Source organism: Protopterus annectens, chromosome 8.part1 (assembly GCF_019279795.1).
Source record: "Protopterus annectens isolate FY-2018-M chromosome 8.part1, PAN1.0, whole genome shotgun sequence".
NCBI lineage: Eukaryota > Metazoa > Chordata > Ceratodontiformes > Protopteridae > Protopterus > Protopterus annectens.
The window spans coordinates 451,800,552-451,816,613 of NC_056742.1; positions in this window are offsets into that span (position 1 = coordinate 451,800,552).

The following is a 16,062-nucleotide window of genomic DNA, read 5'->3' on the forward strand; positions in this document are numbered from 1 at the left end:
AAGGGAAGAAAGAAGAAGTAGCACCATATGTAAATAGAATAGTCAAAGAAAACACAAGAATAATAAGAGAATTAAAAAATGAAAAAGGTGCTACAGCAAGCACAAAAGATGAAATTATGAAAATAATCAAATAATATATTTTGGAAACATTTTCAACATGTGACAGTATAATAGAAGACAAATGAAAATTAAGTAAACTAACTGAAGAAGACGATAAAAGAATGGAAGAAAAAATTTTAATAGTAGAATTTGTTCTAAAAACAGAACATGTAAATGCAGCTACAAGTAAAGGTGGACTTGAATACTTAATGTACAAAAATATGCAAGAATAGCAAAAAAAAATACTTTCTAAAAGTAATGAATGAATGGCTTGAAAAGGAATAAATGATGAAACAATATGTTTAGGTGTAATGAAATTGATATGGAAGAAGGGAGAAAGAACAGACATAAATACTGGCATCCATTAGTACTGCATAATGTAGATTATAATATTTTTTATGAAAATAATAGAAACAAAGAATAGTAAGTAAATCAACTGTTGTCTGAAACAATCTTTGGAGCTAAAGATGAAGGAAGTTGAGAAATTCTGATATTAATAAGATATTTAGTAGATGATACAATAAATAGGAAAACGGGATTAAATTATTAGTAGGGGATGTAAACAAATCATTTGATAAGATCTAATGTAAAGCATTATGGAAAATTTTGGAAGAATATAAGTAAAAAAAATATATAAACATACTGAAATCAGTATACAGGAAAACAATGTAAGATTGGTAATCAATGGATGGTTAAGGAAAATAATAGAAATAAAGAGTGGTATTAAATAAGGATGCCCAAAAAGTAGCATTTTATTTGCTTTAATTATAAATGTAGTAGTTACTAAAATAAACTTGATGCTAGAGAAAGCAAGATATCAAACATCAGAAAGTATTTCAATTCCAGTAATGTTTACATATGCAAATGACTTAGTATTGCCAGATAAGAATAAAGAATGGATGAAAACAGCTATAGAAATACTTAATAAAGAATTAAATATGCTAGTATTAACTATTAATAGAAAGAAAAGCAGAGGACTGGGTCTTTTGGAAGAAATATTAGGTATCTAGTTTAATGAAGAAAAATAGAAATTTTAGGAATAAAGTTTGGACATGAACAACTGAGGGAGAAACAATGGAGAGAAATAATTAAAATATGAGGTATTTGTATATTTTGGAGTATGCTTAAGCTCACATGTAAGAAAAAATCATATTTAACTCTGTATTATTAGACAAGATCATACATTTAGCTAGGGTATGCATGATTCAATCAACATTGGGAAAAGATTTAATGAATGTCATTTTTTCTTTCATATGGTGTGCCAGACTTAAACCAATTAGAAGAGGCATTCTTTATGCAAGTAACAAAGAAGAAGTGTTGAGTTTAATACATCTAATTATATTAATTTCTTCACTTAACTTATATAAAGTATTAATAGGAAGGAAAGATAAAGGAAAGTTATTAACAAGGGCTATATAGAAGAGAAACAAAACAATTTGGGGAAAGCTTAACTGTCTGAAGAGGAGCAAAACATTTGTTGTATGGATATAAAATTATATAAAAAAATAATGTTATGGAAAACTGATATAGGGAATATAGAAAAAGATAGAAGGACATGGTATGAGAATGTAATGGAAAAATTCTACTATGTTTATCCTTGGAAAATATAGGTGAAGAAAAGATTAAACCAGTAATAGCAAGAATGAAGAGATATAAAAAGTATGTATAATGTTCAGTTTTTTTTACGTCTACCAATAAGTAAGCTTCCAGTTAAAGCAAGCATGCCATACAAACCAATAAAAGATAGATTTTGTATATATTGTAGAGAGCTGGAAACAACTGAGCATGTTTTTATAAGGTGCAAAAGAATATTTAATTTGTGGAAAGAGATATATGACAAAGGATATTTAACTGAGTTTAGATATACTGAATGCATAAACATGGATATGATCAAATATGGAGAATATAAAAATGAAAGACAAGATGACAGAAACAAAATAGCCGAAAAGTTATTTTGTATTATATGGATTATATGAAATGAAAGAACTAATGAGGTAAAATATAATGGAAAATGGTTGTTACCAGAGATATTGAAAAAAAAAGTTAAGATTTTGGTTGTGGAGAAAGGAGTGGGAGGGGGGGACTAAAATGAAGGTTTAATATACATATATGTAAAGCTTATGTTATAAATATAGTAAATAATGCATGTACTGTAAATATGTTATGATACTTATATAGTAGATGTGTATAGTGTTTGTGAATTTAATAATAAAGGACCCCTACTCTTTTCAATAGGTGCCATTTGCATCTACCTGAGCTACTACTAACACAAGCAAATGAGATCTCCAGCTGATTAATCTACATACATTTCCATTAAAGAGGCTAAAAATGCACATAGCAAATAAAAATGACTTGTGTAATGTTTCCATAATCCATCACTCACCTTCCTCAGAGCTAGTAAGTGGTTTTACTTGATTTAATATTTATCAGTAAACACTAAATGAAAACTCCAGCCAAGCTAGAACTTCCAATGAGTGACCTCCCAAACATCCTGTGACAGAGGCACATGGGATATATGCAAATTACCCTTATGAACATCAAGTGTTTCAGCTATATGGCGATTCTGATTGCCCATGACTTTTACATTTGAAGTCGCTTTAATGGACAATTTCAGGCCAATAAGGCCAAACCCCACTAGCTATGGATATGCATATTTCGGCCTTGTTATGACATCATCAGCATAGCACAAGCAGAGTGTTTGACTAAGCATAAGAAACACAGGGTTGTTATACCCAGCTAATGTCCATTATCATTAGGGTGACTGCAAAATATCCCAACTAACAAATTAAAAAATGTGTGACCTTCTCACTCTTTGTTTTGATTTAATATTTATGGAAATTATATTTAACAACTGCCCACAACATTTAATATAATCTTACTCTGTACACCATAATACTTTGAAAATTGGTTTCCCAACAAGACTCTCCTCAAAGCAAATACCTACCAAGCTAAGTTTTACCAAATGCACATCTGTTAAGAAGATGCACCTTTAGTGTGTCAGTATTCAGATTTTGAGACAAATTCTCTCATTCCCTTGGGGAAATCCTAAACATATCCTTCTGAGAAAGGATTCAAACAATTCTACTCAAACTGAAAGCATGACAGCAATCACTGTAATACTTGATATTCATATAACCACAAAGCCCTTCATAAAAAAGCACTAAACTTTAAATCAGTAAAGTAGTACAATGTGAAGAGAAATGTGATCCTTCACTCTAAATCTATAATTATTCCTAATCTCTGCAATGATTTATAATACCCAAAAGACAAATGTTCATTTCCTCAAAAGCTCTCTTTGCAAATATTGCCAGAATCCCTTTGCAACTTTTTAGTGAAGTACCATCTATATCTTAAATAATGCTTTATCATACCACATACCAAACATATGCTTCCTTATATTCCGTTGCTACCTCATGTTCCACCCTATATTTACAAATGTGATTAATTACATAAAAATTCAGGTGACAGTCTGATTGTCATACTGAGGTGACAAATATTCAACTCTACTGTTTATGCAATGTATTGTCTTTTTTAATTTTGTATTTTAATATCAAAAAACAACAATGTAATAAACTACAAATTACCAGGAAAAAATATATATATATATATATATATATATATATATATATATATATATATATTATCAAAATCTCACAACTGACAATTGAGAGTGTGCATATATTTGACCCATAATGTTCTAAAACAAATTACCGATCATTCACATCACTGAAAGTAGAAATTAAGGAAAGTCGACAACTCAGGAATGTTGACTTTACTGAAAATACCTACATGTCCAGTTATGTGCTATGAATGTTCTGCAGGGGGGCAAGCCCCCTACTACTTATATATACAAACTCTGAGATCACACTACAGGGAAGGAAAGGGTAAATTTCCTGATCCTCACTATAGTGCTATCTCCATTCAAAATAATAAATCCACAAGAGTGAATGCACAATAGCATTCACTCTTGTGGATTCATCATTTTGAAAATCAGTATTATGACAACTTGGAACATTGCCTTTTGCCTTTGCAGGTCATGTAACTGACATGTGACATTTTGATGGTAAATCACATATATATATATATATATATATATATATATATATATATATATAGGTTCCCTATTACACCATCACAGATGCAGCTTGTCAAATGCGTTTTTGTTGAACAGTAAAGCATAGAAAAGCAAATTAGCGAAGTGGTGTTTCAGTGAATTCTTTCCCTGGGAAAGAATTAGTTTGGCCCTTTTCGCTACTTTGCCTTTTCAGTACTGTAGTGCAATCGTGGAGTTGGTATATTTAAGTGGAGGGTGTGGGGGGACAGCCCCCCATGTCAGAGGGTGTTGGGGCAAAGCCCCCCACGTTAAGTAATGATTTACTGTTTTTTTTTCGGAACAGCGACTGTTTTCCATTGGAAAATAATCGCTGTTCTGAAGTTTTGACATAAGCTTTCGCTTACCTGGGTTTGATTATCTGTTGTTTGCTCTTCTGAGCATGCAATATGATAATATAGACCCTATATATATATATATATATATATATATATATATATATATATATATATATAGATAGATAGATAGATAGATAGATATCAGTTACAAATAATCATAAGACTAAATGATTTTAGTGAGTTGTGAAAAATTCAATAAAGAAAGTTTAAACTTAGCTAATTACTGCATTTTTTTAACAATTGATTCAATTTTTCCCATTTAATTAAAATCTTATTTTTCTTTGCTCTCATGTTTATAACAGACATTTCTTTATGATAAACAATAGTGGCTAAATTAATAATTTCAGTAAAGTTTGGAGCAGAATCCTTTTTCCAATTTAAATTTCTTGCCATAGTTAAGAGAGTCCAAACCAAAGAATAGTCATAAGAATTTATGCATTGAGATACAGGTGCACTAATCAATATCAAAGACTCAAATATTACACAGTTATCATCCCACAGAGTCTTAAATAATTCTTAGAAGTTATACCAAAACCTTCTATTTTTATCATAGCTGTAAAACTATGATACCAATCCACATTTAATACCCAGTTATACTTCCACTTTGACAAGAAAGATAATTTATCAAATATTTTAATTAGCCCATGAAGAGCAATAAGATTCTATGAAGATATTTGCAAACAAATATTTTCCCATGCAAACTTGTGGGTGTAATCTCAATTAATTTAAGGATTAAATCTTTATTTATCTGATCACAAATCAATTAAAGTTTTAAGTTTGAATAAAGTTTCAAAATGTATCATTAATTTTAACATCTAATTCTAATAGTAATTTAATCAGTTTCAATATGAAAGAGAGCTATTCCCATTGCTAATAATAACCAAACCAGCATAATTTAAAATCATTGGATTTTTAATCCTACATTTACGCTTATCAATTTTTATAAAGAGTTTGAATCATCAATTGATAATTATTTAAATCACACATCTTTAAATTATCATCTATAGACAATGAATTGTTTCCTTCTCTGAAAGTTGACCATTATATAAATTCATTATCTTTCTTTACTTTATGTGTGTGTGTGTGTGTGTGTGTGTGTGTGTGTGTGTGTGTATAAATATATATATATATATATATATATATATATATATATATATATATATATATATATATATATAAAGAGATAGAGATGTATAAGCTTATGCTTATACATACCTATATTCCATGTAAAAATATATGAATATGTTGTTTTTCTTTTTTTTTTGTATTTTGACTTTTCTTCTCAGTTTTTTTTTCCTTGTGGTTAATCATGTATAAATGTCAAAGCTATGTTTTCTTTTCCTTTTCTTTGTACTGGGTCTTTTCTCCTTGGGCCTCCACTGAAAATGGGTTTATTACCCAGTCAGACTTTCCTGGTAAACAAATGTCAAATAAAATAAATATATAAATAAATAAACAAATAAATAAAATTAAATACATACATACATACATACATAAATATAACATCTGACAATAATGTTTACTAGTAAGACTACATTTAGTATTTGCTATGGTAAAAAACTGTAAAAAACAGTTTTAATTGAATGTATTAAAAATAATTTTCTTGCTTATTTTAGTAATAAAAATTGCAAACTTTTATGAAGATTGCCTTCATGATTTCTGCTGCAAATTGGCACTGCCCATACAGAGTAGCACAAGCTATAGAGTGAAAGAGTCCTGGTTAACTAACACAAATAAATAACATGAATTTTTTTTCCTTGGCACAAGGTGATAGCCATTGTTAAATGTATTGTTTTCTTCAAGGAAAGGCAGTGACAATTCTTTGCTGAAGAATTTACTGTAACTCTGAAAACAATGCTATGGGCATTTTGCAAAGCTCTTAGGTTCATATGTTCATAGTTTCATAGGTTGATAATAGGCTATCGGCCCCAGGGCCTATACAAGCCTAGCCATAACAATTCCCTAGATATTTCTTCCCACAATATTTACTTCTCTGGACCTCTGTCTTTCGGGGCGACTGACATGATCCCTGGGGTGAATTTCCTATCTCCCATCCAATCAACAAGGTTCCTTCTGAAGAGGGCCAAGGAGGTGCTCTGCTTGACATGTATGGGCAGTCTATTCCAGATCATGGGGAGTCTCTGAGTCAGGAACCTATCCCTCCAGCATGTTTTGTTCATTGTGATGACAAGGTTTAGATCCCTGGAGCGTCTGGCTCTGAGGGATTGGGATTTCTTTAAGTGGAGCATGTCCAACTGCTCAGGGTTTGACATGGCCTTGTATATTATGCAGAGATCGCCTCTGAGTAGACGATATGCCACAGAGTATAGCTGGAGTTTTTTCAGACAGTCAGCATATGGCATCTGCTTTAGGCCTTTGATTCTTTTAGTGAGGTGTTTCTGTGGCCTTTCCAGCTGATACAGATGTCTTGTGAGGTACATACCAAACAGGGCATTATACTCTATAATGGGTCTAATGAGTGATGAGTACAGTGGGACAATTACCTCTTTTTTATGGATGAAAAGCCCTTACTGATGAGATGTGCCACATAGAAGGATTTCCTGACTGTTGTGGCGATGTGGTTATCGAAAGTGAGAGCACTGTCCACCTGTGTCCCTAAGTCTCTCATCACATTTTCGATGTTAAGTGTGCTGCCACCTATGTGGTAATTCATGGGTACATGTTTTTTTTCCAAAGGGGATAACTATACATTTCTTGGCATTAAGCTTGAACCCGTAGCTCTGGCACCAGGCATCTGTTTCTGTAAGGCCCTTTTGTAGAATATCCACATCATTTGGGGATTCAGTAATGGCTCCCAGTTTGGAGTCATCTGCAAACTTTGTTAGCCAGAGTCCCTTAGTGTTGGCCTGTACTTCAGAGAAGTAGATGCCAAACAAGAGTGGCCCCAGGACTAACCCTGAGGTACTTCACTTGTCACTTGTCACTTGTCTGGAGCTGTATTTGGAGTCGGCTACTTTTACAGTCTGGGTTCTGTCAGTAAGCCAGTTGGCAACCCATCGAATGACATAGGGATTTATGCCCAGCTTAGTAAGTTTATCTATGATTCCAGAATGGGGGATGGTGTCAAAGGCCTTTGCAAAGTCTAGATAGGCTGTGTGGACTGACTTACCCTCATCCACATCTCTGGAGACTGATTCAAAGAAGTCAATCAGATTCAGAAGACAAGATCGACCCTTCACAAACCCAAACTGAGTGGGGTCCAGTGTTTGAAGGTTGCCAATGTCTTTGTTTATAAGTTCCATGATAATGCGTTCCATGCACTTGCAGATCAGGCTTGTCAGACTGATGGGACGGTAGTTCCCGGGATCCAAGGTGGATCCCCCCTTGTGAAGTGGGATAACTGTAGCTGTACACCACTCAGTGAGCACGAAGCCTGAGGTGAGGCTATGATTAAACATGACACTTAGGTGAGGTGCCAGTTCATTTTGTAGTTCATGTAGTACACAGCCTGGGATGTCATCTGGTCCCATGGATGCTGTATTGTTAGCTTTGGAGAGTGCGGTTTCTACCTCTGTGGAAGTGATTACCGGAATTTGGCAATCTTTTGGTATTGAGATGGGCCCTTTAGGAGGTGAGAGGGGGGTGAAGTTGGCACTAAATCGATCTGCCAGGATATTGGCAATATCCTTGGGATCAGTATATTTAATGCCATTCTGTTGTAGCTCAGAGCAGATCTGAGCATTGCCATTTAGATTCTTGACATAACTATAGAATGCCTTGTGGTTGTCTTTGGAATCTTTGTCAATTGTATTTTTGTAACTAGCTTTTGAGGATTTTATGAGGGATCTCAGCTTCTTACTGAGGCTGGTGAGGGAGTTTTATGTGTCATGGGAGTTTCCTCTTTTCTGCAACAGTTTCTTCCTTCTATTGTATAGTTTGTTTAAAGCAGGGAACCACCAGATTGGCTTCCTTTTTTTGGAGAAGAGCAACTTGGTTCTATGTGGGTTGGCACGATTCATGCATGAGTGGATGTGCTCGTACAGTGCCTTAGTGTAGGATATTGCAGTCAAACTTTCAGATCCTGTCTGCATGGGTGTCATGAAGTTTGTCACTTCTGACTTCAGTAGCATGAATTTGGCTTTGGAGAAGTTTTTTAAGGAGGTTTCCTTACTGGGGGATGGGGGTGGCATGTGGATGCCAAGGGTGATTTGCTTATGGTCAGACCTGACCAATGAGGGGGTGACCACTGGTGTATAGCATCTACCTCCCATGTTGGTAATGACCAGGTCTAGGATATTGGAGACCCTGGTGGGACAATGGATTAGTTGATCCAGGGCATTGGAATTTATGAATTCCAAGAACCATTGGGAAAAGGAGTTGGTACTCGAGTAGTTTTCCAGTTAATGGCAGGGTAGTTGAAATCACCCAGTATTAGGGTGTTTGGTTGTATCTTAATATTTTCCAGTATGTTTAGAAAGGTGTAGTGAGAATCTTGGGGCATGGTGGGGGATCTGTAGCAAGCTACAGTTTTGATTGCAGTCTTACCTAGTGTTAATTGCACCTGGAGAATTTCAGATGCATAGTGTTGGGCAACTAGCCTGGAGGTATGAATATCCTTGGTGAATATGGACACTCCTCCACCTTTAGTGTTTCAGTCTTGGTTTTGTGGCCAAAAAGTGTGGTAAGAGTTGTAGCCTGGTATTGCAGGGGTGCTCTCTGGAGCCTTGAACCGGGTCTCAGTTACTGCACAGATATCGATGTTCTCCATTTTTAGGAGTGCCTCGAGAGAGTGCATTTTGAGGTTTAGACTTCTAGCATTGAGTAGCATTACCTTCAGATTTTGCATGCTTGCATCTGTTATGGTGGTGGTTTTATCCTTTGAACCTTGCCTAGAAAAGGCACTATAGGGGTGGCAAGAGCTTTAGCCAGTAACCTGAATCCCAGGGTGACAGGTGCAGACCAGCTCTGGCAAAGCATCATGGTTTGTCGATCATGTCTTCCCAGGCAGACAGATACTGGATCCCCTTTGAATGACACCAGAAGCTTAGCCAATTGTTGAAGTCAATCATTTTGTCCTTATACTGTGGTATTATTCTGAGTGAAGGCAGGATGCTACTCAGGACTAGGGTCATACCTGCCTGGGCCACATGATCCAAGAGCTCTTCCATGTCTCTTTTCATGTAGTCCATGGAGGTACATCTCAAGTAATTCACTCCAGCATGGACAATGACAGAGTCATATTTGTACTTGCTGTGGAGTGACTTGAGTGCATGCATTATGTGGTGGATCCTGGCACCCGGCAGGCAGCTGACTGTAATTTTCTCCTTGTTCAGCCTGGTGAGTGGGACATCAGTGTGCCTGACTATAGAGTCACCTATGACTAAAGTGTTGGGTACATTGTCTTGCCTTAGGGGCTGTTGTTGGGTGGCACACTGGTGTTGTGAGCTATGTGTCACTTTGGTTGTGACTGGTGTTTGTTTGAGTTTCAGCTTCGGAGGTCCTTGTTGCTTGGGCAGTTTAATGTTAAGGGCCTCCGCATATGTGGGTTTAGTGTTGCTATATATGGGTGTTGATGGTGTGGGTTTTGAAGGGCTATGAGTTGCTTGAGGTGTAGTGCAGGTGTTAACCTTCTCCTCTTGACTGTCTAGCACAATCTTGGCTGGAGAGAGCTTTGCTTCCAGTTTGGCTATGTAAGTGCATCTCTCACAGGTTGTAGTGTTGGGTGGTAGGAGGAGAGGATTGTCTCTGTACATGAGGCAGTTGCCGCATTGTCCCAGTATGCCCAGATTCACCAGGTGGATGGGAGAAATCACCAGAAGCTGACCCTTGGACACGCCTGTTTAGATGCTTTTTTTGTAAAGTATAAGAGCTGTGTTCCCTTACATTTGCAAGGTACTTTGCAATTATAGGCTGTTTAGTGCCTATGATTAATTTCTCCTTATTGACAAGGAGAGTTGAGTGCTTGTATCAGTTTCAGGCTTCCTAGTGCTTTCCAGCAGGTTCTAGAGCAAGTGCTAGTCACAGGGGTTCAGATTTTAGTGCTACTACTGAGAAACCAGCTAGTTCTAAGGGAAAATTGGAAGAGCAGTCTTTCTGACACCTGGAATAGTTTAACCATTGCCTCGCAGTGCTGCACGATGCAAAAAATGTGCAAACACACACATTTTTTAAGCCAGAAAGTTGAAAGGTATAGAAATCAGCCCAAAAAGGCTAATAAGATTACAATTTCAGAGCTGGAAACCACTCCTCTAGTGTTAGATAGGCAGTACAATGCTCACCACTCCCCTGGTAAGCAGCAGGACTTCCCTCTACCACAGCAAGGTCTGGATAGCTCTGAACACAGAAAATAAAGTCCTGAGACTAGCAAATCCTGGGATATGGACTGGTTAGAAAAGGTGGTAAACGAGCAAACAAGGTAGTATTTTTTTTTTGTTAAAACAGGCTAAACAATGCAATAATACAGTAAATAAACACAGAAAAGGCTAACACACTTGAGTGTGTAGTCCTAAAAAGTAAATACAATTAAAACTCTACAAAATTAGAAATTTAAAACTTTTTAAATGAAGCAAGGCAAGTGCACAACTGAAAAACGATTTAAGAGGCAGTAATACAGCAGAATAAGTAGCTAGTCTACATATACAGAGAAGTCTATATATACAGAAAAGCAGCTAAAACACACAAACAATTTAGATGCAGTGCAACCTAGAGCACTTGAGTTGTAGCAATATCATTCACATCTGCTAGCCCTTGCACTAATGTTGTTGTGTCTTTCGGCTTTTCCCGGTTAGGTGTCACCACAGCGGAACTCTGGTCCTCTAATGATTGGTAGTTGATTTTTATGTGCCGAGTTACCAGCCCTGACGCACAACCTTCATCAAAGGTACGCCCATTCACACATGTCCCCACGCAGAAGACGGTATAGCTGAGAATCGAACCGTCAGCATCTTACTGTGAGACGACAACGCTACCGCAGCACCACCATCACAGGTCTAGCCCTTGCACTAATGAGGTGTGAAATACCTAAGTACTAGCAGGCTTGGCAATTGTTACCTAATACTGCTTAATAAAAAAAGTTTTAATGTATAAGGAAAGTATTTAAAACAAATAAATGAGTGATTTGTATTACTTGCTTTAGTACATGTTATTCTTACACATTTACCTTGATAATCAGCATTACTGAATGCTTCTCAGTCAGAAACACAGCTAAAATAAATCCATGCTGGTTACAGTTAAGCACACCTCAGCACTGAAGGTTTGGTAAAGACAAGCTGCATACACAGGTACAGCTCTGATGTGATGATGCTGGGAAAATCTGTGCACTGCTGGATACATTAAGCTGACAAAACAGGAAAACATTGATTAGAAAGGTATACTCAAAGCTTAGTAACAGTACTTTTTCAAATCCTCTTCCTGAGTCATCTCGTTAAAAAAATACTAACACCATAACAGGTTTTGAATAGAGTATTAGTTTTAATGACGGACTATTTAGTAAATGAAGTAAATGGCAATGCTAGGTCAAACCAGGTCCCCAGTTACCTCTGTGAACAATTTCAGTTCTTTCACTATATCAGTCCTGAACAAATTAGTTTGGTGTGATGGTCGCATGTCTGTTTTGTGTTGCAAGCAATATGGACTTACTTACTTTGATGAAGTTCAGACAAAATATACAATCCATAGTCAAAACTGCACACTTGTTGAATGTATTTACTACTTAATATTTTTTTTTTCTGATAATTAGCCACATAGCTACTTTTGATAACAGAAGTGTGCTTATTTTTTCTGTAGAATTCTTTTTTTGGTTGGCCAGCATCTTCTGTTTGTGGACAAGGGTGAGATGTCTTTATTGGGAAGTAATGATTTAACTGAATGAGAAAATAACATTAGCAAAACCATTTATGAAAATTCCCAAATTAGACAACATTTCCGAGAAATCTCATTTCTTATCATACTTAGTACGATTTGGAAAAGATAATCTACATCCAGCTCAATGCATGCATCTAGCAATGCCACCTCCTCTCCCCATATTACTGGATTTTGAGCAGGCCAGCACACTATGACTTTCTTATGGACCCTAAACATGGACAAAGGCAATCTTACAGGAGCCTTCTTCATAGAGCTCACAAAAGCTTTTCACATCACTGACCATGCCCTTCACCTTCAAAATTTAATTAACAATGGCATTCATCCAAAAGCTTACGGCTCTTTCAAAAATGTCCAATCTAATAGAGTCTTCAGAGTTTAAATAGACTTCTCTTTGGGAGTGGGTACTAGAAAGCCCAGCCAAGATAGCTGCCTAACCCAAAAGCTCTGGACAGGGCCTGCAGAAATTTGAATAAAAATAGTCTTTCCCAAGGAGAAAAAAAAAACATCACAGAAAGAAAGATGAGTGAGTTGAAACAAAATGAGGAAAAACCACAGTGGTACAGCGGTTAACGTTGTTGCTTCACAGCAAGAGGTTCTCCAGTTTGATTCTTGGCTGGGGTGCCTTCTGTGCAAAGTCCGCATGTCCTCCTTGCTTTAATGTGGGTTTCCTCCCACATTCCAAAGACGTGTCTGAAGTGTTTCTCCCTGGGCCTTCACTGAAAATAGGTTCTGTCCTAGTTAGAATTTCTTGGTAAGCAAATGTTAAATAAATAAACTAGCTCATTTTAAAACTGCAAATAAGGAAGATCAACCGTGCATTTTGTTTGAAAAGGTTATAATAGTAGGGCAGGATGTGAGATCCTTGAAACAAACAATGGAACAACAGAAGACAGAAATGAAAATGCTACAAACAGAGGTGCAAGATCTGAATGTAGATAAAGCTACAGGAACAGACTCAGAGAATGCAAGAACTAACAGGCAGAACAAAAAGAGAAATGATGGATGATCTTGAAAATCCTTCAAGAAGGAGCAATATCAGGATAATTGGAACATAAGAGAGAGAGAGTGGTCAACATTGAATTGAAGCTGTTTGTAATGCAGCTATTGCAGGAGGGATTTATGATAAAGACTCCAACAGAGAGGTTACAACATGTAAAATGCTGGCAAGCAGCTGTAGACAGAAGACCTTAGCATATTTTGGCATATTTTCATTCCTTTGCTGTAAAAAAATGAAATAATAAGGCAAGCAAAAAAGCATAAAGTTATCCCATTTGTGAGGATGTTCATAAAGCTGGTTATGGATTACTCTGAAACACTCTATGGGAAAAGGAATGCTATGATTGAGGTATTAAATAAGTCTCAAAATGCACTCGCTCAAAGCACTCCTTAAAATGGAGAACATCAACATTTGTGTTGTAACAGAGACCTGGTTCAAGGCAGCAGAAAGAACCCCTGCACTATCAGGCTATAACTCATTCCACACCTTTCGGCCCCAGAACTTGGACCGAAGCTCCAAAGGCAGTGGTGTTTCCATATTCATAAAGGATGCACACACCTCCAGACTGGTAGCCCAACATAACGCAACAGAGCTACTTCAGGTGCAACTAATATTGGGTAAGACAGCGATTCAGGTCATAGCCTTCTATATGTCCCCAACCATGTCCCAAGACTCACACTCCACATTCCTAAGCACTCTGGAGAATATTAGGGTCCAACCTAACACTCTCATACTGAGCGACTTCAACTACCCCTCCATTAACTGGGAAAACTACTCATGTACCAGTACACTTGCCCTGCGTTTCCTGGAATTCATTAATTCCAATGCCCTGGACCAGCTCATTTTTACTCCCACTAGAGGTAGAAACATCCTTGACCAAGTCATTACTAATATGGGAGACCATTGCTCTACACCAATAGTCAACTTTTCCCTGGTTAGATCCAACCACAAACTAATCACCTTGGAAATCCACATCCGTCCCACCCACCACACCCCAGCCAAAGGTAACCACCATGAAAAACTTCTCCAAAGCTAACCTTGGGATCCTAAAAACAGAGGTGGCTAACTTCACGGCACCCATGCAAATGGAGAATAGTTGCATTACCGCTGAATCATACACCAATGCACTGTAAGAACACGGACACAAAATCATGGATCTCGCCATACCCAATAGAACCAACATGCTGTCCTCCAAAAAAAGGAAGCCAATCTGGTGGTCTCCTGCCATAAACAAACTCTACAACAGAAGGAGGAAACTGCTGCAGAATAAGGTGAAGTCCCAAGACTGGAAAAACTCCCTTATCAGCCTCAAGAAAAAGTTGAGATCCCTCATCAAATCCTCTAAAGCTAGCTATGAAAACAGAATTGTAGCAGATAGTAAAGACAACCACAAGTCCTTCTATAGTTATGTAAAGAATCTCCTTGGCATACCCAGATTTGCTCTGAGCTACTGCACAATGGTACCTCCTATACCGAGCCAACAGATATTGCCAATATACTGGCTAACAGATTCAGTGCCAACTTTACCCCTCTCTCCCCAACCATAGGGCCAATCACAATACCAGTAGATTGCCAGGCACCCAGTATTACTGCTGCACAGGTTAAAGCAGCACTGTCCAAGGCCAAGAATACAGCTTCTATGGGACCTGACAATATCCCTGGCTGTGTTCTACATGAACTACAGAGTGAACTAGCACCTCACCTGTGTGCCCTGTTCGATCACAGCCTCACCTCAGACTTTGTCCCTACCGAATGGCGTGCTGCTACAGTCATCCCTCTCCACAAAGGAGGAGCGACTACAGACCCAGGGAACTATCACCCCATTAGCCTGATGAGTCTGATATGCAAAGCTATGGAACGCATCATCATATACCTAATAAACAAGGATATAGGGAATTTCTAAACTCTGGATCCCACACAGTTTGGTTTTGTGGAGGGTAGATCATACTACCATACAGTGTACTATCATACACTACCTCCTACATCTTCCCACTACTATCACACCTCCTCAACTAACATGTACAAGCATACCATACCTATGCTCACCGCATGCACTCTCCTTGCATATCTTACATCCTACCAAAGCTCCATCATTCCCCCACTCAACCACTACCACTGTACTACTACTCACACCACCACTCATGTCTCACCCTCACTCAGCTCCCCTCCCACCAACTCAAGAACCATCCCTATGTACCCACCCACATATTCTACCAACTATATTACTCAAACATAAAGCATCCCTACAACTTAACATAGTAACCCTCCCACCATACCTATTACTCACAGAGCACAATCATAAAGTTTCCCTTATAAACAAACACATTCAAAAACTGAGAAAACTAATAACCTCATGCATATCAAAACTAGCCCTAAGTGGAGACATCCACCCCAACCCTGGCCCTACCATCTCCAACCCCAATCCTCATAATCAGACTAGAAACCACAACTTCTCCCATGTTACAGCCAATAGAAAGCCAAGTGACTTCCTTCTACTAAGCCTAAATATTAGAAGTATATCCAACAAAGTCCATGAACTCCATGCCACCATAGACTTGTACTCCCCAGATATAGTCATCCTGACAGAAACCTGGCTAAAACATCACATTACTAGTGAGCAAATACTCCCTACAGGTTACGACATACTAAGAGTAGACCAGCTAAACAAGAAAGGAGGTGGTGTAGCTATAATA